A 21,595-nucleotide genomic window follows, 5' to 3' on the forward strand; every position below is an offset into this window, starting at 1 on the left:
ACACAGAGGTGAGGTGCAGCCCCAGGAGAGGTCTCGCAGCAATAGGGTGCAGCCCCCAGGAGGATCACTCAGCAATAGGGTGCAGCCCCCGGGGGGATCAGGCAGCAGTGGGGTGCAGCCCCTTGCGGAGGGGGTCTCGCAGCTCTGGGGTGCAGCCCCGGGGGGATCAGGCAGCAGTGGGGTGCAGCCCCTTGCGGAGGGGGTCTCGCAGCTCTGGGGTGCAGCCCCGGGGGGATCAGGCAGCAGTGGGGTGCAGCCCCTTGCGGAGGGGGTCTCGCAGCTCTGGGGTGCAGCCCCGGGGGGATCAGGCAGCAGTGGGGTGCAGCCCCTTGCGGAGGGGGTCTCGCAGCTCTGGGGTGCAGCCCCGGGGGGATCAGGCAGCAGTGGGGTGCAGCCCCTTGCGGAGGGGGTCTCGCAGCAGTGGGGTGCAGCCCCCGGGGGGATCAGGCAGCAGTGGGGTGCAGCCCCTTGCGGAGGGGGTCTCGCAGCTCTGGGGTGCAGCCCCGGGGGGATCAGGCAGCAGTGGGGTGCAGCCCCTTGCGGAGGGGGTCTCGCAGCTCTGGGGTGCAGCCCCGGGGGGATCAGGCAGCAGTGGGGTGCAGCCCCTTGCGGAGGGGGTCTCGCAGCTCTGGGGTGCAGCCCCTGGGGGGATCAGGCAGCAGTGGGGTGCAGCCCCTTGCGGAGGGGGTCTCGCAGCTCTGGGGTGCAGCCCCCGGGGGGATCAGGCAGCAGTGGGGTGCAGCCCCTTGCGGAGGGGGTCTCGCAGCTCTGGGGTGCAGCCCCGGGGGGATCAGGCAGCAGTGGGGTGCAGCCCCTTGCGGAGGGGGTCTCGCAGCTCTGGGGTGCAGCCCCGGGGGGATCAGGCAGCAGTGGGGTGCAGCCCCTTGCCGAGGGGGTCTCGCAGCTCTGGGGTGCAGCCCCGGGGGGATCAGGCAGCAGTGGGGTGCAGCCCCTTGCGGAGGGGGTCTCGCAGCTCTGGGGTGCAGCCCCTGGGGGGATCAGGCAGCAGTGGGGTGCAGCCCCTTGCGGAGGGGGTCTCGCAGCTCTGGGGTGCAGCCCCCGGGGGGATCAGGCAGCAGTGGGGTGCAGCCCCTTGCGGAGGGGGTCTCGCAGCTCTGGGGTGCAGCCCCGGGGGGATCAGGCAGCAGTGGGGTGCAGCCCCTTGCGGAGGGGGTCTCGCAGCTCTGGGGTGCAGCCCCGGGGGGATCAGGCAGCAGTGGGGTGCAGCCCCTTGCCGAGGGGGTCTCGCAGCTCTGGGGTGCAGCCCCGGGGGGATCAGGCAGCAGTGGGGTGCAGCCCCTTGCGGAGGGGGTCTCGCAGCTCTGGGGTGCAGCCCCGGGGGCGCAGCGCTCCCGCCCGTCACCGCCGGAGGGCAGCAGAGCGCAGGGTTTGCCCGGCGGGGCCGTGTCCCAGCCCCGGCGCGGGGTCCGGGAGCTGCGGGGTCAGGGCGGGGTCCCACCGCAGACCCCCCGTGCCACGACCCCCGGTACAGGGGGTCCCCAGCAGCAGAATGCCCTGCCCGTCTGACATGTCCTCCTCCAGCCTTGACATCCCACCAGGAGGATGCCCTGCCAGGCTGGCAGGTTTCCTTTTTTGTCCCACGTCCAGGGCTTCCATCAAGCATCCTTCCCATGCCAAACTCTGGTTCTCCCATCCTCACCCCCCAGCCCAGGCATCCTGCTCGGGGTGCAGGCATCCCCTCATGAGCTCCTTCCCGAAGCAGAAGGGACAGTCAGGATCTTGTGTTCAGGGACAGCTCCAGGACCGTGACTGAACACTGCAACGAGGCTTGGACACAGCAGCTTGTGACTATAACATACAGGCACATATTTCTGGCTAATTTAAACAGGGCTGTGTTTTTTTCCCACTGATAAAAGCAGATCCTGTTTACACTGGTTTCCTCCCAGTGACCTGCCTCCATACATTGTGATGGGGACTGACCCCAGTAGTGAACAGGGACTCTCCCTCAACTTCTTTCTACTGTACACAGGAAATATTTCCTTGGAGTGTGTTTATCCATGATTTTTCAACTTTTCTTTCTTAAAAAAAAAAATTATTTTAAAGGGCAGTCCAAGTGGACAGTGGGGTGATTTAACTATGCTGTCAGAGAATGGGAGATCTGTAGATTCACTGGATATGAGAGTGGACAAAAAATATTACAGCTTATTTATTCCTTTATTTCCCTTGATGATCATTGCAGGAAATGACACATTTTTGATTTTACTTATTTCTTTCATGCACTTTTTTCTTCCTTAAGATTTGACCCAACTTCCTTGAGCTGTGTTTTTGGCCCTGCTGAGAACAAGAACAAATACTGCACAAGGAAAATGTTCATAAGGATGGTTTTGCTTAAAATAACCCATCCAACAAACCCTTAACAGCTTTTTAAATGTGTATTTAAAAACAAAAAGAAAGCCCTAACACCCAACACTTGAGGTAAAATCATTCATTTTCCTTATGTTTTGATGAAAACACCTTAGCCACCAAAATGAAGGATAATTTCTTACTGGAATGCTAAACCCAGCATGGGAAGATCTCATCCCATGGAATTTTGTAGCCCTCTCCTTGCAGCAACACAGATTGCTGTGGAGATAAATATATCTCATCTAATCTATCCAGTGACACCCAGAGATAAAGAAAACATGTGCCTCTCGCCAAAGTGACGGCTGCGCTGAAGCTTCTCATGTTCAGCGGGATCTTAACCACGTAGGAAGAAAAGGGACGTTCATTAGGATGAAGATTTTGCATCTGCCCTGGTGCTGCCCTCCCTGGGTGAGCTCTCCTCCTCTCCTGATATCTCCAAAGACAACTTGTCCCTGTTGCTCAGAGGATTGAGCTGGTATGGACTGCAGGGTTTGAATGGGATGCAAGGATGGGATGGGAGAGCTGAAGGGCCAATTTTTGTGGGGGAGGGTAAGAACCTTGGGGCTGCCACGTCTGCCCCAACCACACAGAAAACCCTTGAGGTGGCACTGATGGTTTTCCCTCCCCACCAGGGCAGGGAGAGATCTTGTCCTGTGCTGTCACTGCAGCTCAACTAAAGAACATCAGCAGCCCACTGCCATCCCGTCACCTCCTTGCTTTTCATCTGTCTCCTTGTTTCTCTCCAAATCAGGGCCATTATGGTTAATTTAAACTAATGAGGAACAGGTTTATACTGATGCACTTAAACCCAAAATTGCTGAGGTAGCTCTGTGTGGAGGAACTTGAAGCAAACGCACACAGAGATCTGTGAGTGCCTGGAATCGTGCCGGTCAGGAGGTACAGCTCTTCCCTCTTGATGCCTTACATCCCTTTCCTTCCTCCTTTTTACTCTTTTGGGGCAGAGGTTATCCTGGGGTTTAGGTAGTGCCATTTGGTGATGCGAACAGGGCTCTTTAGACAGATAAAAAGACACACACACTCCTGGTGAACAGTGTTTGTCACACTGTAATTACATGTTCTGCCCGAGTCGTGGAAAAGAAAGGCCATTTTTTGGTTCAAAACACCAGAGCTTAAAGGATTTTGGTCAACATTTGCACACACTCCAGGGTTTGTAACAAGGAGAGTGGTGCCCTGGGTGGAAGGTGTCCCTGCCCATGGCAGGGGGTTGGAACTCAATGATCTTTAAGGTCGTTTCCAACCCAAACCATTCCATGATTCTGTGATTCTACCCTTGCTCTGCAAAGGAAGATTATCCATGGTGCATCTGCCTGCAGCCTCTCCTGGATCCAGAGCTGGGACAAATGGATCCTGCTCAGAGCCAGTGCAGAAGAGTGGCAAATTCATAATATTTAAGTGTTTGTAAAGGTGGGTTTGCCTTGCCTTGGGCAGGACATCCAAAAATCCCCTGGGAAGCCAGGATCAGTCTTCACTGCTTGTCCCTCTGAGCTCATGTCCAGCTCTGCTGGCTCCTGTGCTGATCCCAGGCCTTCAAGCATATTAAAAGTGGGCTGAAAGTGATTGCAAGGGATGGTTCAAACCTGTTCTGCTGCACCTTTTGTTTCCAAACATGGAGGCTCTGGAGAAACTGGAGATCAGGACAGTAACTGGGAGAGGTAATGGGCAAAACCTGGACTGGGCAATTGCTGCAGAGCATAAGAACTGTGGGGAATTTTGATTTTAGTTATGAATGAGGGGTGGAGTGGGTGTAAATTGCCCACCTTTGTTGGTGTTGTGATGTTATTCTTTTTCAACCTAAATGATTCAATGATGTTATTTTGACTTTGTTGTGGTGAATTCTTTTTGTCGATGTAAGTGAAGTTTTTGTGATGAATACATGTTTTGTTGGTATTTTTGTATTGCGATTTTATTTAAGTCTAGGAAAAATCAGGCTACTCTTTGAGCGTTTATGGCTTAATTAATGAGGTGGGAAGGAGAAGGAAATAGCTTTTGTTAACTGAATTATAAAGGTGAGGGAAAAGAAACTTTGAGCATCCTCTTATGATATCTACCTAAAACTGCTCAAACATGAATTTCAATTCCATTTCCCTTTGCCTTCCTGCTCCCACAAACCATTCCAGCCACTATCACACCAATGCCATTGCTACATTTATTATTTTTTCCCGGTTTTCTCCTTTTCATCTGAATGTGGCTGCTCTGGGTATGGCTTGGTTTTTAACTGTTTGCTCTCCTGCTACAGTGCTGTGATCCCAAAGCACACATGGGAAGGACAATGGAGATCTGGTCCAAGCCCCTTTCTGAAGATGGATTTGTCTGTTCCAAAACCTCCCTTCATGGTGGCTTTCTCCTCCTTCAGTGGACTCTCTGTCCTCTTGGTTGGAAGGTTTCTGGTCTAGTCTAAACTTTCTTTGCTTCTTGCCAGCTGATGCAGAGAGCAATTTATTACCTTCCTCTCACAGGTTTTTAATTTAATTTTGGAGCAACTGAATAGAAAAAAAATGGAAAAAGAATTAAAGAATGTTTTGAGTTGGAAGGGACATCAAAGACCATCTTTTCCCAACCCCCTGCCATGGACAGGGACACCTTCCACTAGACCAGGTTGTTCCAAGCCCCATCCAGCCTGGCCTTGGACACTTCCAGGGATCCAGGGGCAGCCACAGCTTCTCTGGGAACTCGTTGCCAGGGCCTCCCCACCCTCACAGGGAAGAATTTCTTCCCAATATCCCATTTAACTCTGTCCTCTGTCAGTGTGAAGCCATTCCCTTTGTCCTGTCACTCCAGGCCCTTGTCCAAAGTCCCTCTCCCCCTCTCTTGGAGCCCCTTGAGGTACTGGAAGGGGCTCTAAGCCTCTCCAGACTGAATAAAACCAAATCTCTCAGGCTGTTTCCGTAACTGGGGTAGTCCAGTCCTTGGAGAATCTCCATGGCCTCCTTTGGACCCTCTCCAACAAGTCCATGTCTTTCCTGTGCAGAGGAACCCAGAGCTGGACACAGCAATGCAGGTGGAGTCTCAGTGCCCTCCTTTGGGAAAAGAATTACCAAACTCATTAACTCCTTTCTGAACATGCTCTTAGTTCAGGGAAGGTGTGTTGGCAGGTCCTGGCTCTGATTTACAGCGAACTCTCTGAGAACCAGAAATTATTTTGGCTTCCTGGATGCAAGAGCTGACACGGCAAGTGGAGGAGCGAGGCTGAGGCAAATTGGAGCCCCTCCAAACTCTAGACAAAAAGGGGGATAAAATGAAGCAGCAAAGCACCTTCCAGGGCATAAAGTGAGGTGGTAAAGCATCTTCCAGGCCATCAGCCATCAGTGCCTATGGACACACAAGGAATGTGGGCATTTAGGAGGTGCAGGCCTCCACCCCATGTCTCAGTCCCAGTGGGCAGGAGCCAAGGAGAGAGGCTGGATTTTTTGTGTGGAAGGGGAAGAGCTCTGAGTGCCCTGCTGCTATCTGAGAGGCTGAGGCAGGTGGGATGGGTAGATAGAACAAGCAGAAAGTGTTGTTTATAGGGCTGGTGGGACATGTTTGTTATTTCAGTGGGAATGTTGATATATTCAAAATGAAGCATTCCTCAGGGATGTTCTTTTTCTTGCCTTTTGCTCTGGTAAAAGCCATATAATAAAACACTCCAATACCAAGCAGAACATTTTAGATCCGCATTTCAAAACACTTTTTTTTTTAGGAAAGAATGAGCAAAACATAAGGCCAATTACTTCAGAATTACTGAAAGAATTAGTAATTAGCAGAACAGTTTCTAATGACGATGTAAAAAGAGCAGTCACTGATGTATAGAATGAAATAAATAACATAAAATAAAAGATAAATCTCAGCAGAACCAAATATATAAATAAAAATGCTACAAAAAGGTCAAAATTGCAACAAAGAATTGCTCTGTTATCACAGAAAAATATTTCTGTTGGCAGGTTTTTTTTTTTGCGAAATTTCGCTTCACAGAAATGTCAGTGTTTATTTGCCATTACTGTATGTTTCCTACCAGTTAGAAATCCAGACCATCAGCTGCCTCAGATGGCAGATATAGAATGAGCCCTGAACCAAAGTCCCTCTGATTTGTCATGGTCTGCCTCTCATGGTTGATTCTTTGGCTTGTAAATAAAAGCCTGAGAAGCAGTTTTGGAAGAGGACACCAAATTAGGCCTTCACAGAATCATGGAACACGCTGAGCTGGAAGGGACACACCAGGATCATCCAGTCCAGCTCCTGGCCCTGCCCAGCCACCCCAACGATCCCACCCTGTGCCTGGGAACGCTGGCCAAATGCTCCTGGAGCTCTGGCAGCCTCGGGGCTGTGCCCATTCCCTGGGGAGCCTGGGCAGTGCCCAGCACCCTCTGGGGGAAGAACCTTTCCCTGATATCCAAGCTAGACCTCCCCTGGGACAGCTCCAGCCATTCCCTTGGGTCCTGTCACTGTCACAGAGAGCAGAGATCAGTGCTTGACCCTCCATCTTCCCTCAGGAGGAGGTTAAAACCCTGATGAGATCTGACCTCAGTCTCCTCTTCTCCAGCTGAACAAGCCAAGGGACCTCAGCCACTCTTTGTATGGCCCCTCCAGACCCTTCACCATCTTCATGCCTCTCCTTTGGACTTTCTCTAAGAGCTTTATATCCTTCTTGCATGACCCACAAAGAAGTTGTCATGACATCGCTCCATCCTGTCAATCACAAGATAACCAGAAAACTCGAAAAACTCATTGTCCCAACAGCTGATCTTTCAATGGACAGGGAGATGGGGAGAGAAATGGAGATGTTGGGAGGAGAAAAGGATTTGCAAAGAGGAGCCTGAGTGTTTGGCTTGAGGGCTTGCCTTTAGCAATCAGGAGCAGGGAACAGTTGCAGCCCAGGAGGGTGACCCTGGGTGGCAGAGGTGGGGCAAAAAGGTCAGTTGGCCACGTGTTTATCTAGGCCAGGAGGGTGCTTTAAAAGCAAGGTAATGATCTCGACTCTGATAAAGCCCAATAGACTCATGCCTTTTTGTAATTCTCTTTTCATGATGCATAAATATAAAGATAAATAAATAGGTACTATTTCTATAAGTTCGAGTTGCATAGTAATTGTTCCCAGGAGCTTGTTTGCTTTCTTACAGGAACACAGGGACCTTGCAGGCTTCCACACTTCAGTTTCACTCAAGTAAGTACAAGCAAATATTAAAACATGGCACAAAAATGAATAGCACAAGCTCAGACTAAAATTAGACTCTGCAAACTGAGTGGTGTTCCTCAACTTTGCCTTCAATAAGAATTAACCAGAGTTACTTTAGGAGCTGCCTTGTGACTGACTAAAAAGATCTGGGTTCAATGTGTGTGAGGCTTTGGTTTTTTTTTTAAATAAGCCACTTAAAATAATAAAGGATGACAAATAAATGCCAGACTCACTTATTTCTGTGGCATTAAGGATGTTCACCCCCTGACTGGGCTCCTCACCTCATGTCCACCTTGGGATAGGAGTCAGTAAAATGTGTGCTTGAAGCTGACAACCTGTGGGCAAGGACACGTGGTGGAGGTGCAGCCATGACATGAGGGTGGCTCTCTGTGAAAACTTCACCTGGAAGACAATTTCTCTTGCACTGATGTCTTCAGTCACCCGTTTTTTGTGGTGGTTTCTCTGTTTTCTTTTCAAAGCAAAGGTAGGACTGAGCTCAGCCATCTCTCTGCATCAGAATCTTCAGGACTTCCTTGACTCTACAGAATGGGCAATTAGGGGCTGAGAGAGTTACATCTCTTCTGTAATGCCTGCCTTTTTTTGTTCAGATCAAATGTAATCCATCACAAAGTGGAATCCTATGGCAGCACTGACAGCAGGAGGAGAACATCTCCTCATCCCCATTCCAGCACCTTGTTGATCAGCTCAGCCTCCCCTGACATTCCCATGAAAGCCAGAAATGCATTTTTGGGTCTTTTTACTTGAACCCTCATGTTCTGCAAATCTCCCTATTAATCCAACAAGAAATGTCCCCTTGAGTGAGGTTAATGTTGCTTAGTCTGGGAATTTTATTTCCAATGAAGAGATTGCACCTGAGTAAATATCCAGATTTGAGATGTATTTGAATAATGTCTCTAGCTGCTGGTCTGAATATTGAATCTGCTTCAACCCACAGAGCTAAAAGGGTAATGAATTTAGCAACAGGAGTAGCAATGGCCATGTGAAGGCATTAGCCAGATGTTTGGTTTTAGCAGGGCACAATATGGGATTGCCTTGTTCTCTTCCCCCGGCTCTTGAGTGACTGCAAAGGCTGCATTTCTGATTTAGAAGTCAGAAGGGAACAACAGATTTGTCCTGGCCAGCAAAAACAAAACCACATTACTGAGAGCTCTCCAGTCTGGAGGTGAATGGGTCAAAGAAGGCCCATTAAGAGACGTTTTGCTAAAGGAATGACCTTATTGCAATGGCTCTTGTATTTGAATGGCAGCATCAGTTTCTTATGAGCTGTTCCCAAGTGATCCTGGGCTGCTCTGTCATTGCAGCCAGTGAACTTGGCCTTCTAGGGCAGGAATTTCTGCTGGCAAGAGAAGAATGGGCAGTGGATAGAGAAAAACATGCCTGGGGCTCCAGAGCTTAGAAGAGCAGCTGCTTTGGGAGCCAGGGGCCATATGCAGATGTATTTTCCAGGTGAGCGCCCATGCAAGGATGCAGCAAGGATGCCCTTGCAAAGCTTAAATGAGATGCCTTGAGTCAGACTTAACACTGGAAGGATGGCTCTTCAGGTGGGAAATGTTACCGAGCTGCGGCCTCCAAATTTCTTCACTGGTGGTTTTGCGTTTTGGTACAAGTCCTGTTTCTGCAAATGAACTTTGATGGGGTTTGGGAATCTTCCATGTGGTTCCCAAATCCCGTGGAAGTTCAGTAGCCTTACCAATGGCTGCTTAGAAGGGGAGATGTCACCTCCTTCTCCTCTGTGCTGCTCCAAGGGACCTTGGGCAGCCCTGTTGGGTGAACTTTTAAACACAAAGCTGAAACTTTTCAAGCAACCACCCAGTGATTGTAGCATGCACCTTTTTTGTGACCTGCCAGGGACGAGGGTGGCAGATCCAAACCCCAAAAGTGGAATCAGATCTCCCACTGGTGAGGAGGTTGCCTCATTTTACGAGTATGCCTTTCAAATTATACATTCTACATGGAATGAAGGGATTGGAAAGAAGTTTCAGAAATATTTTGCATATTATCCCACAGTTAAAGACAAAGAAACAAAGGTATTAACCAAGATCCTTCAGGGAACGGAGCCAAATTTTCTGTCTCTACATTTAGATTTCCTGGGTCACCATGGCCCCTGGTGAACCAGGCTCAGTTGCCCCTCAAGGCTGCAAGTTGAGAAGTCTGAGAGAGTTTAATTTTGATCTGAGGATATTTTGACAACACCAACGTGCAAAGAGCCATCATTTAAGAGAAACCATCTTTGCCTGGGGGTATCCCATGTACGTCCCTTCTTTTTCCTTTTCAAGCATTTTCTTGGAAGTCATAAAGTCATAGAATCGTAGTTTGGGTTAGAAGGGACCTTAAAAATCATCTCAGGGCATTTGGTAGGGTCCTGATTTCTTCTGGTAATCCATGGGGTCAATCTGTGTTAGTACTTTCCAAGAGAAATCCAGGTTTGACATATAAATCAGGAGCAAACTCCCAGAAGGACCTATCCAAATGAATCTTTCTGATCTTGGTGATCAGGAATCTTGAGATCTAATGAGTCAATCAGACAAAAGATGTGACTCCCAAAGACTCATGGAAAATGCTTTGGAGAAGACAATGAATAATCTGCTTGCATCAGATACATAAAGAGCTGAATCAGGCCAAAGAATCAGTCATCATTAAAACTATCATCATTATTTTTAGTAGGGACTGGAACAAAAATATATAGAGAGGAAAAGAATTAAAATACATTTCTGGAAAAGTGTGTGTTATCAGCAGCTTGACAGCCAGTGGGAGAAAATGGTGCAGATTAGAGGCAGAAGTCTGGGAAGTGTGGCAGAGAGAAATGACAGTAGTCATTAGTGACAATACGTCGAAAAGCAGTAGGAACCCAACATATTTTTTTCCAGCTTCTGGGTTGGAGCAGCAGCTGATTGCAGGCCACGGTGCAGGAGCGAACAGGGAAGTGCAGTAATCTGATACAGATGTTCCAGCAGTGAGTGAATCCTTGGTTTTGACAGCAGTTCTCTGGAATTCAGGAAATTACTGTGGTCAGATGCTAATGCTTTCTCCTGCTTTGCTTTGCTTCCAGGATGAGGGAAAATAAAACATGAAAAATGAACACAGAAGTTATGGACAGCTGAGAGGCTGGTCATGGAGTTTGTTTTTCCCTCCTGATGTTTGAAGCTGTGTTTGCTGGAGAAAGTGTGAGGAGCAAATGTTTGCCTTAGGTTGTATTTGTTTATGGAGAATATCACAGCCAATTCCTAGAACCAGCACAGACCACAACTCAGGTCCTCACCATCCAGGAATGCTTCCTCATTCCAAATAATTCCACGTATTGGGGTTACCTTAGCAGAGTGCTGAGCGGTCAGGAGAGAGGGTGAACGTGAGCAAAATCATCATGAATATTGATAACTTGTTGAATCCTAGGAAAATAATTTGTTTAGGAGAGTTCTTAGCACCCAGTTGTGTATTTTCAGCACAGCAATATATGAAAATCTCTTTGTTAAACAGTGGCCCACCTCTGTTCACTTCTTATTTTATGGAGCAGGTGGGTGCAGTACTGTACTAGTGAGAAATTCTGGATTTTCCTGCTCAGTGGATACATCTTGACAGTGATGGCTGTGGCACAGCTGCCAAATCATGATTATCTGAGGTTGGATATTCTTTTGGCTGCAGATTAGCTGTAAAAGCAAAATTCAGCCAAAATTGCCAAGAAATGCATTAAAGGACAGAAAAAGGGCTGGTGAGTTTACCAAAGACAGAGACAAGTCACAGGAGAAGTTGTGGGTGATCCATCCTTGGAAGTGTTCTGGGCCAGGTTGGGCTTTGGAGCAAACTGGTCTAGTGGAAGGTTCCCCTGCCCATGGCATGAGATGCCCATGTGGAATGAGATGCTCTTTAAGGATCCTTCCAAACCAAACTGTTCTATGATTCTACGATTTGATGATTCTATGATATCAACTCTGCCTCCAGCTGCAGGAGGAGAATGCACCTGTGCACTCTGGTGAGAATACAGGTGGTGAGTACTCAGCAGAGAATACAGGTGTGTGGCCACCTGCCTGCTCTGCTCTTAGGCTCTTTCCTAGGCTGTTGCTACTGCCAGAGAAAATTCTCTAGACTTTTTTCTCATCCCAGCAAGGCCATTCTTCCTGTTCATACTGGGGAAAGAGGAGGAGTGAGACCATTGCATGAGATGATTCACTAATCTCTTCCCCACAGAATTTCCTGTGAAAATGGAATCATGAAATTGTTGGAGGAAAACCAGAGATACAACAGCTTGCTACAGGCCAAGTGGCAGGACTCTGCTAACATGTAGAGGACATTTAGGGTCTCCTGAGTTTCCACCAGGCTTCAGAGAATCCTAAGGATTGGAAGAAATCCCCATAATTGAGTCCAACCTTTGACCAAACTCCACCTTGCCAACAAGACAAGAGCACTGGGTGCCTCTGCTCATTTCTTGAACACTTCCAGGGATGCTGAAAGCAGCCACCACCTCCCTGGGCAACCTGTTCCAATGCTTAACCACCCTTTCTGGGAAGAAATTCTTCCTGAATTTATCTTCTTCTCACAGTATTGTTGCAATGAATCTTAAAAACCTATGGAACTGACGAAGAAGGGACCCGATGGCAAAATTTAGTATAAAAATCCCCTTCATGTTCATAGTCCATGAAACTGTTTTTGAATAGTTCCATGGGTGTTGTCTAAATCTTTATAAGTAATGAGCTGGATTAATGAAGGAAAAAACTAATTTGGGGTTTTTTTATGGCAGCTTGAAGAGCTGAAGCTGAATGTGGTGAGAACAGTGTGATACATCCAGCTGGAGTGATGCCTTCAGGTATGTCAGTTCAGGGACTGAAGGAATTATCTCCTTTCACACAAGCTACCTCAAAATGCCACGAGCTCTTAGCTCTATAATAGGTAATTCCATGAATACCTTGTATTTCTATAAACCAGCCCAGAGCTCAATAGGGTAAAACAACAAGCACCACGAAAGTTAGCAGTGGAAAAGAAAACACAGACCATTGTCGCACTCCATAAATCAGGAAATTCTGAGTCGAAAGCAATGGTAGAATGAGGGAATGGGCTGGAGGATATGTCATATTTTCATGCCATGTTCTGGCTCTCAGTGACTCCGTACAAGGCAGACAATTTTAAAGTCAGGTCCAGGAACATCACCAGTGGAGAGCCCTTCTCAACAAAATGCGCATCTTTGATGCCTCTCTGCCACGTGGGTGAACCACACTGTCACCTCAGCAGTGCCCTGCTAGGGCTGATGTGTGTCACTAACTTGTGCTGCCCCTTCCATCCCCTGATCTACTCCAAGCAGTAGTCTAGGACGAGAGCGATGGGCTCAGTGGATGCCAGGACTGGCAGGAAGGGAGGTGGCCCTGCCATCATCGTGGTAGCAACTCCTGACCCCATGGCAGGCTCAGTGGGTGCTCAGCTCTATAAACCAGGCTGAAGGAATCTGGGACAGTCTTTTGGGAAGCAGACTGACAGATCTGTCCCAAGACTAAGATGAAGGGTCTAATGCTCTTATCTGAAGTCTGCCTTGGTCCTCTTTGCTTTTCTGGCCGTAAGCATTGTATTTTCCCATAATGACTGGTTCAGGATCACCAGACTGGTTAATGACCTGGAATAATTTCATAAGAGATGAACCCGGACTGGGATTCAGCCAAGGCACATAAACGGTTCAATTACCTGATTAGGCGATGCTCTTAAGCCAATTTGCAAGTCAAAACAAGGTCTGTGGGATTTAAGTCAGTTCTTATCGTGGTCATCATCTCAGGACATGAAATGTAAGAGGGATGAATCTCCCTGTGGCTGGCAAAGATTAGAAAATGTGTTGTTTCCTTCTCATATGACATGCTTAATTCCTAAGTATCTGCTGGACAGCTTGGGTAGATTCCTGCAGTGCTGACTTTCCCAAAGCAAGGCTATATCCTTCCAAACAATGTGCTCAAAGCAGCGTGTTCCTGTCAGGAAAGACTACACAGCTGAGAGATTTGCTTGATTGAATCTTCTCTCCAGAAAATGGGTTGGCTCCGCAGTGGCAAATCCCGGTGATGGTCATGGAATTGAGATGTGTAGTCAAAGCAGGACATGCCAGGGTGTGATACATACTCAGATTACTGGGATGTTCATCCAAATGGTCTTACACAAGCTGACCAGTGCTGGCTTATTAATTTTGTACATTTTTATTGTATTCTTGCCTGTAAGTCTTGGCAATCACAGTGAATCACTGTGGACACTCCGTTCAAAGTGCTTTTTTTGGCGGGATGTGTTCAAATGAAGGAGAAGAGAAGAGCATGGATCACCTAAAAAACTCAGAAAGCTGCAGGATTTTATCAAAATTCCCAGGCAGTGACTCTTTGCTTAACAAAAGCTGGTGGTGAGGCCACAGATTGCCCAGAGAAGCTGTGGCTGCCCCACCCCTGGAAGTGTCCAAGGCCAGGTTGGATGGGGTTTGGAGCAACCTGGGCTAGTGGAAGGTGTCCCTGCCCATGGCAGAGAGTGGGAACTGGATGGGATTTAAGTCCCTCCAACCCAAACCTTTCCGTGTTTCTATGACATCTTCATCAAGTGCCAAAACCATCTTCCAACTCTCAGTGTGAAATACAGCAATTCCTGGGAAATTAGCTGAATTAATCACAGTAGTACCTATTTGTAGCAACTGGGGGATGCATGAAAGGAATTCTTTGATGTGTCTGGAAAGGAGAGCACAGCAGGGTGTAAAAAGAACCTGGAAAACTGGACACTAATAAGCCCCAGTTTTTGATGGGCAGCTAAAAAAAAAAATAAGCCCAACCAACCAAATCTAAGCAAAGAAAAAAGAGATAATATGACTTTTAATAGAATAGCTAGAAACAGACTGAGAACATGATGAAAGAGGAGAGTCTGGATGAGACTAAATCAGCATTGAATGAGCCTTAGGTAAAAAGGGTAAGATATTGATGATGGTCTTCAGAAAAATGCATTTACTCAAATGGAAGAAGTTAAGACCCAGAAGGGAACTTTTTAAGCTGAAAAATTGTGGAGAACTGGCAATGCCTTAGGAAATTTCTGTTAAAGGAAGAGGTACAGACTGTTGCAACATGGAAAATGGCTCAAGGAAGTTGTAAGAAACTTACTTTCAGAATTAACATTACTGAAAAGAAACAGTAAGTCAGACTAAAATGGGAAGAAAAAAAATATTTGTAAAAGGAAGGTGTCAAAGGCTGGACTTGACAACAAACACCAGTGTGCATTATGGGAGGTAACTGGAATAACCCACAGAGTTATGGCAATAACCTTTGGGAACATGGGGTGGGGCTGAGGTGGGAAAAGATGGTGCCAATCTTTGGAAAGAAGAATAGAGTGAGTCAGCATCATTCCAGTTTTCAGAATAATCTTGAAATAAATCCTCAGTCTGTAAGCATGAAGAAGACAACAGAGGGATGAATAACAGCCAAAACTTTAACATTTTTTTTTAAGGACAACCTATGCTGAAGAATTTTAATTTCATTTTTTTGACAAAACAGTAGGCCGGGAGGATTGAAAAAAAACCCCATAAATATTAGATATGACTTAAGGTCTTGACATTATTTACTAAATAGTGTCCTAAGCAATTTTGAGAATTAAAGATTAGATAGTGCTGCTGTTTATTGTACTGGAATTTGGCTGAAAAATAGCAAAATATGAATAACTGTTCTCTGAGAAGTATCAGACCACAATGATATATTAAGAAACGAAAACATAAATCTCCATAGGGCAGGTACCAGTCAACAATTTTTATTAATGAATTTGAAATGCTACAGACTGATCACATTTGCAATCCATGTGCACATGCAGAAGGACAAGACTAAAATGCTAAGTTGTCTGGATTGGGAAAATCATCTGGAGAAAAATAAAGCCGAATTCAATAAGGTCAAATGTAAGATTCTAGCCCCAGAAGGAATAATCAGCTGGGTGATACAGGAGAATGGATGAATGACAGCAGCACATGAGGAACATTTGTCAGGAATTCCCACTGCTATGAAGGAGTAAAGTGCCCTGCAGAGATGGGAATGCACCAGGCTGTAAATAAAAATCAATCACGTTTATAACAACTATTTTTCTCTCTTAAACCATTTTAATATGACATAACACTCTTAAAATGTGTGCAATCAAATTGCTGTGAATCTACTGGAAATTAATTTAATAAATCCACATTCTATGACTTTTCAGGGTTTGGTGTATTCTTATTACCTCTTATTACACTTTTAATTTGGATAGTGACCAAAAAAGGAGCCAAGAGAGACAATGGGAAGGTTGTCTAATGAGATGGTTGATTTTGGCACAGAAATCCTGGTGACTTTGGTCTAGAGAAAATTTCTGATTTGTGATGAGCTCTGCTGTTAATTCAGAAAGGAGATGACAGAGGATGGTTGATGGTAATGGGTAACACACGAGCAATTTTTGGCTGGTCAGCTGCTCCCCCAAATTCTGGGGGGTGCCACCTTTCTATGAAGGGATCCACAGACAGCTCAAGGCGAACAAGGATTTAAAATTTAGGCACTGTGCCACATTCATCTGACCACATTTCTTAGGTCCCAGTCACTCCACTGGGAATGAGGATGTCTGGCCAACACGCTGGTATTGGCTGTGAGGGGAAATGTGGTTCAACTGGAATTTCATAGCACCATAACTTCAAGTTTGAGGTTGGAAGGGGCCTCCAGAGACCCAGTCCAACACCCTGCTCAGAGCAGGTTTCACAAGACCAGGTTGCTCAGGGCCATGCTGGGATGACTCTGGAATACCTCCATGGAGAGATTATTGCTTTTACCACCTCTGGTTTTTTCAATGGTGCTTGGAGGGGCTGAAGGGGTGAATACTGAGGTCGTTTCAATCCTGTGATAACCCCCAAAGCCAAAAAATCAAATGACACAAGGCAAAGATGCTGAAAAGAATGAATTGCAAGTGCAGAATTATTAAAGAAAAATTTTAAAAAAGGATGGGAAGGAAGAGGGAAAGAGTTAATTCCCCTTTTGTATGGATTGCAATATGTACAGACAAAGAGATAACAGGGTGCTAATGTCCCAAGTCCTTGACTATTTTGATTGGCATGAACAGCAGAACTGAGGCAGCTATAGTTAGATCTTGTTCCTACATGTCCAGACAGCTCTGTAAAAATGCAGGAATTTAAGGAGGGGTGAATCCTGCCAGCGCTTACCCAGACATGTGAAACTGCTGAGTCCAGCACCACTACCTCAGTGAGGAAAAGTTTTCAAGACACTGTGCCAGGCATGTCCCTTAAACAGATTTGTCTGTGATCCTTGCTCAGAAGCCTTTCCAAAGCGTATCTGATTCCCAGGCCCTTTGGAAACCTCACCTGGCATTGAATCCATTTGTATTTACAAATGCTGTAAATTATAGGTGTCACATGAACTGATAGCTGCAGAAAGGGCTGTTATTTTTCATACTCTATGGTCAGAAATAACGAGTCTGCTCATGGGCCAGAAAGCATGATTTCCCATTTGGAAGAATTTAAAGAATGAATTGTTTGGCAGAACAAATGTACTTGTAAAATTAAGCGTCAGAACACATTTTGCCCTTTGATTCCCTCTAAAATTCGCAGATAAACCAACTTAACCCAGATACACAAATCACACACATCAGCTGTCTAGCAGGGTAAAGAGGAAGGCTATGCCTAAAGGAATAAATACTCTGGATTTTAAAAGAGATGAAGCAACCTGAGTAGTCTGAAATATTTTTTGGTCCACAAACAATTCAAAAAACATTTAAAACAATTTTTTTGGTTGTTATTTTTTAACAGGTTTCTCCATGATTATTGAAAATTTTTTGCCTGGGATTCAGAGGGAGTCAGTAAAGAACAACATACACACTACATACATACATACATAGATACATACATACATACATTTCTAATCCAGGAAGCCAGAAAACATCACAAAAACTTGGCAGAACCTGAATTCAGTAAGAATCATTCCTGCTCTCCACCACTATGCTGAAAATCCCAGCAAAGCATATAAGGAGGATTTATGTCCATACCTATGTATATCTATGTATGCATTGAAAAGACAGAAAAATTGGTTTGGGTTGATTGATTTATGATAGATTGCTTCAAGCAAAATATTTTTTTGAGAAACTGAACCAAAAAGGCAGAAGAGGAACTGGAGTTCACTGAGATTGAGAACTCTGGCAGCTGCATCACATTTAGGGAACACTAAATATTCCCAAGACAAAGAGCAGCTTCTTTCTGGGATGTGTCACCCAGTTTACAGTTGCAGCAGATATCTCTATATATATATTGGGAGAGGGACTTTTTACAAGAGCATGGAGTGACAGGACAAAAGGGAATGGATTCACACTGAAAGAGAGTAGGTTTAGATGGGATATTGGGAAGAAATTCTTCCCTGTCCTGTGCGGGTGGTGAGGCCCTGGCAACGAGTTCCCAGAGAAGCTGTGGCTGCCCCAGGATCCCTGGAAGTGTCCAAGGCCAGGTTGGATGGGGCTTGGAGCAATCTGGTCTAGTGGCAGGTGTCCCTGCTCATGGCAGGGGCTGGAATGAGATGATCTTTAAGGTCCTTTCCACCCTAAACCATTCCTTAATTCCTTGATTCTATGATATCTAATAGTAGAGACAGTTTCCAAACGTGGCAGTGATAAAAAAACCTCTCCCAGGCTGTTTATTTGCTAGTGTGTCTCTAACCTGGCTAATGGTGCAGGAGGTGACATGCTTCCTTCTGCTTTTACTTAGGAAATAATTGCTTGATCTTTGTAGCTCCAATATGGAACCACCAAAATTATGACTGTATTTAGGTACAGATCAGAGGGTTTTCTCACAGCTCACACTAATCAGAGTGGTTAATAAGGTAGTGATGGATGAATCAGGTGCTAATAGCACTTGCGCTGTGATTGCAATTTGGTAATTTGGGATTTTATTTGCATAATCACCCAGTGCCAACCCCACTGCACTGATGCTGATAGAACTTGCAGCAGCACCAGGAGAAAGCTGGTGGAGTTACTGCAGGAAAACATCTGTATTGGGTAAAATGCCTTCCAGACATGGGGCATGCTGAAAACTTCACAGCACTGAGTCAGGATACACAAAAAAGTGAAGCACATTCCTTTGAGAGCTTTCTGCTTTACCCCAGAGTTGGTCATGGGGGGCATTTTTAGCGCTGATGGAGAGGCGTTTGTAGCCTGCTGAAAGCAAAGTGGGGGGTGGTGGAGAAAGTGATGTCAAGGAAAAATAAAAGGGGAGGGTCTGGGTTTCTGTAGTGGCAATGAGGCTTTTAAGAAAATGAGGAGCTAAAAAACCACTCTGAAAGCATCCTGAAATCTCAGCAGCTCTTAGCTCCTAGAGCTGGATAGAGAGAGACAGGGAAAGGCACAGGGTATGGAAAACAAACACAAAACAATTCTGTGCTTGCAGTGGTGTAGCTGAAGACATGGGAGGAGGGAGAAGATGACACCAACTTCTTGTTTGGCTGGTGAAGAACAGGGTGAGAACAGTCTCTCTTACACTTGACCTCCCATTTTTGCGCAATTTAGGATGTTTTCTGTGAGGGGAAGGAGAAGAAGTCTTTGTACATGTAAAAGGAATTATAGTGGAGTTTTTTACAAAGAAGCTACAAGGCTCACTCAGAAAATACAATTGTGGGCAGTTAACAGTCTGGAAAATTCAAAAGGCCTGCAAAACCATATTTGATTGTGCAGCAAACAAAAGGACGGAGAACAAAAAGTGAGAACAAGCTGCTTCTTTTAGTGCAGTCTGCCTCGCATTGTTGGGTCCCTTATAAGCTATAAATAAACTGCACATCTTTGTGGAGATCATTATGTGTAACTGAAAACCAAGAGAGATGGTAAAAATACACATAATTGGAATTACAGCAACAGGAATTGGACCTGTGATGGTCAGGGCACAGATGGTCTGGAGCACTGGGGCTGTGATTTATGAACCTGACCAGCAGAAACTCCAAGGCTGTGCATGGCAGAAGTGCCTCTGAAGTGCCGACACACTGGATTATGTTCACAAATTCCTCTCAGTTCCTAAACTTCATCCACCAGAGTCGAAACCGAGGCACAGGATGCTGCAAAGGCTTTTTCTGAGATCATAGAATCACAGACTCATAAAATCATTAAGGTTGTAAAAACCTGAAGTCCAACCTTCAACCCAGCACCATCACCTTGTTCACCACTAAGCCATATCCTCAAGTGGCATATCTACATTTTTCCAACAATTCCAGGGATGGTGACTCCATCAAATCTGTGACTATTTCTTATATTGCCACAACACCTTGTTGCCAATTCCTCTGGCAAATAGAACAGGAATATTATTAATAAAAATTAAATGCTAAAAAATAAAAGTTAAATTTATTTAGCTTGGGTTTTTTTTTTAGAAGATAGACACTGCAGAAGACATCTGGTTCTACCAGAGCTGGTGAAGTTTCACCCAACGTCTGGCACCCTGAGAGCACTTCTGGCACCCTACAGCTTCTAGAGAGGGATTAATTACTGCGCTGATGTTGTGGCTTTGGCATGGACCAACAGGAGGGATGTCAACACCACTTACCTATTAAACCTCACCAGAACTCCATGATCTGGAGGCAAACAGACTGCAGCAGGTAGAAGTAAGTCACCAAGATTTCTTACATCCCTCCTGCTTGCAAAGAACTTCTGTGGAGCTGTTATTCCTCCACAGGTGCATCATTTAATCTGGCAAACTGTAATCACTCCAATATTAATTATACATAACAATTCAGTCAGGCAAAGTAAAGCCTGGTCACTGGGGAGATATTAGAGGTGATGTACTTATTTTTGATGTGCATATTAATCTGCTAACTTTAAATCTAAGGAACATTGTTTGACTGGAAAAACACTCATTACTAAAATTAGGCTGAAAGTTATAAGCCAGAAGAGATGCTGAATGATCTCATGTGGCAACAGTGATTTACAAACATTCATTATTAAAAGCAGAGAGAGGCTGTGTTTCAAGACTTTAATTATTCTGCGAGCAGTATCTGATTCAGTTGTATTAATCTTCTGTTTGCTTGCTTTCTTGACCTGTGTGAATGGCACAGGAATTTATTAGCATTTGTCATTTATACCCATTTATCAAAGATGTTAAGGTGATAGAGCAACTGAGGTAACAGTGCTGGGAGGGGAAGAGAGAATAATCAGTGTCTACTTTAGCAGAGTCTACTTAAGCAAGTGACAGAACCAAAGCATTCCAAAGTTTTTCAATTATGTTAAACTTGTCCAAAACTGCAGCATTTCTCAGGCTTCAGTGTGACATCAAGCCAATGACTCTCCTAGTACTGAAAACAGGTTTAAGTTAAAGAGAAATTAAGCAAAATAAACCATGTATTTGCTGACTTCAAGTTATGCAAAGTTCCCTTAAAGACAAGTAAGATAAGGGTGTAATCCTAAGTATTTTAGGAATCCTGTGGCAGTGTGCTTGGCTTAGTCCAAAGGGATATAACCATGCTCCTTATCTGAGCATCCTTTCCTGGGCAAATTTGAGATAACCCTTGTGGCTCTGCTCTCCAAGGAGAGAGATGTGTCAAATCCACTGTAAAATCTGCGCCTTTTGCTAATAATCTAACAGGCTGAGCCAGTTCTGGAACTTGGAGTGCCATTAACGTTCAACCATGGATTTATGGCTATTAACAGAAGATGAAATAGTACCATGTCACAGAGGCCATGGAGTCAGAGGGCAGAGAGTGCCACAGTCCAGCAGAGAACAACTGAGGTCTTATCTGAGCACTTCAATGTCACCCAATCACTATCAAATAGCCAAATCCATGGGAACAATTTGCAGGAAAAAAATGTGCCTTGTATATAATGATAGCCTCAAGATGAGGCTGAAAATGCAAAAAGTGTTGGGTCACAGATCATTTAGAGAGCCCAATGTCAAGACTGAAATGCCTTCAAAAAAGCATAGTTTATTTATCAGACTGACAGATAAAAACTGTAGGAAAAAGGGTGTATGGGCAATGCAGAGCAACAGGATTCCAACCAGAATAATAGTTACAGCATTTTAATAAAACTTTTGCTCAAAAACTTGAAAGACTATGAAAGCTAAAAAGA

This window comes from Corvus moneduloides, chromosome 5, assembly GCF_009650955.1.
Source record: "Corvus moneduloides isolate bCorMon1 chromosome 5, bCorMon1.pri, whole genome shotgun sequence".
Classification (NCBI taxonomy): Eukaryota; Metazoa; Chordata; class Aves; order Passeriformes; family Corvidae; genus Corvus; species Corvus moneduloides.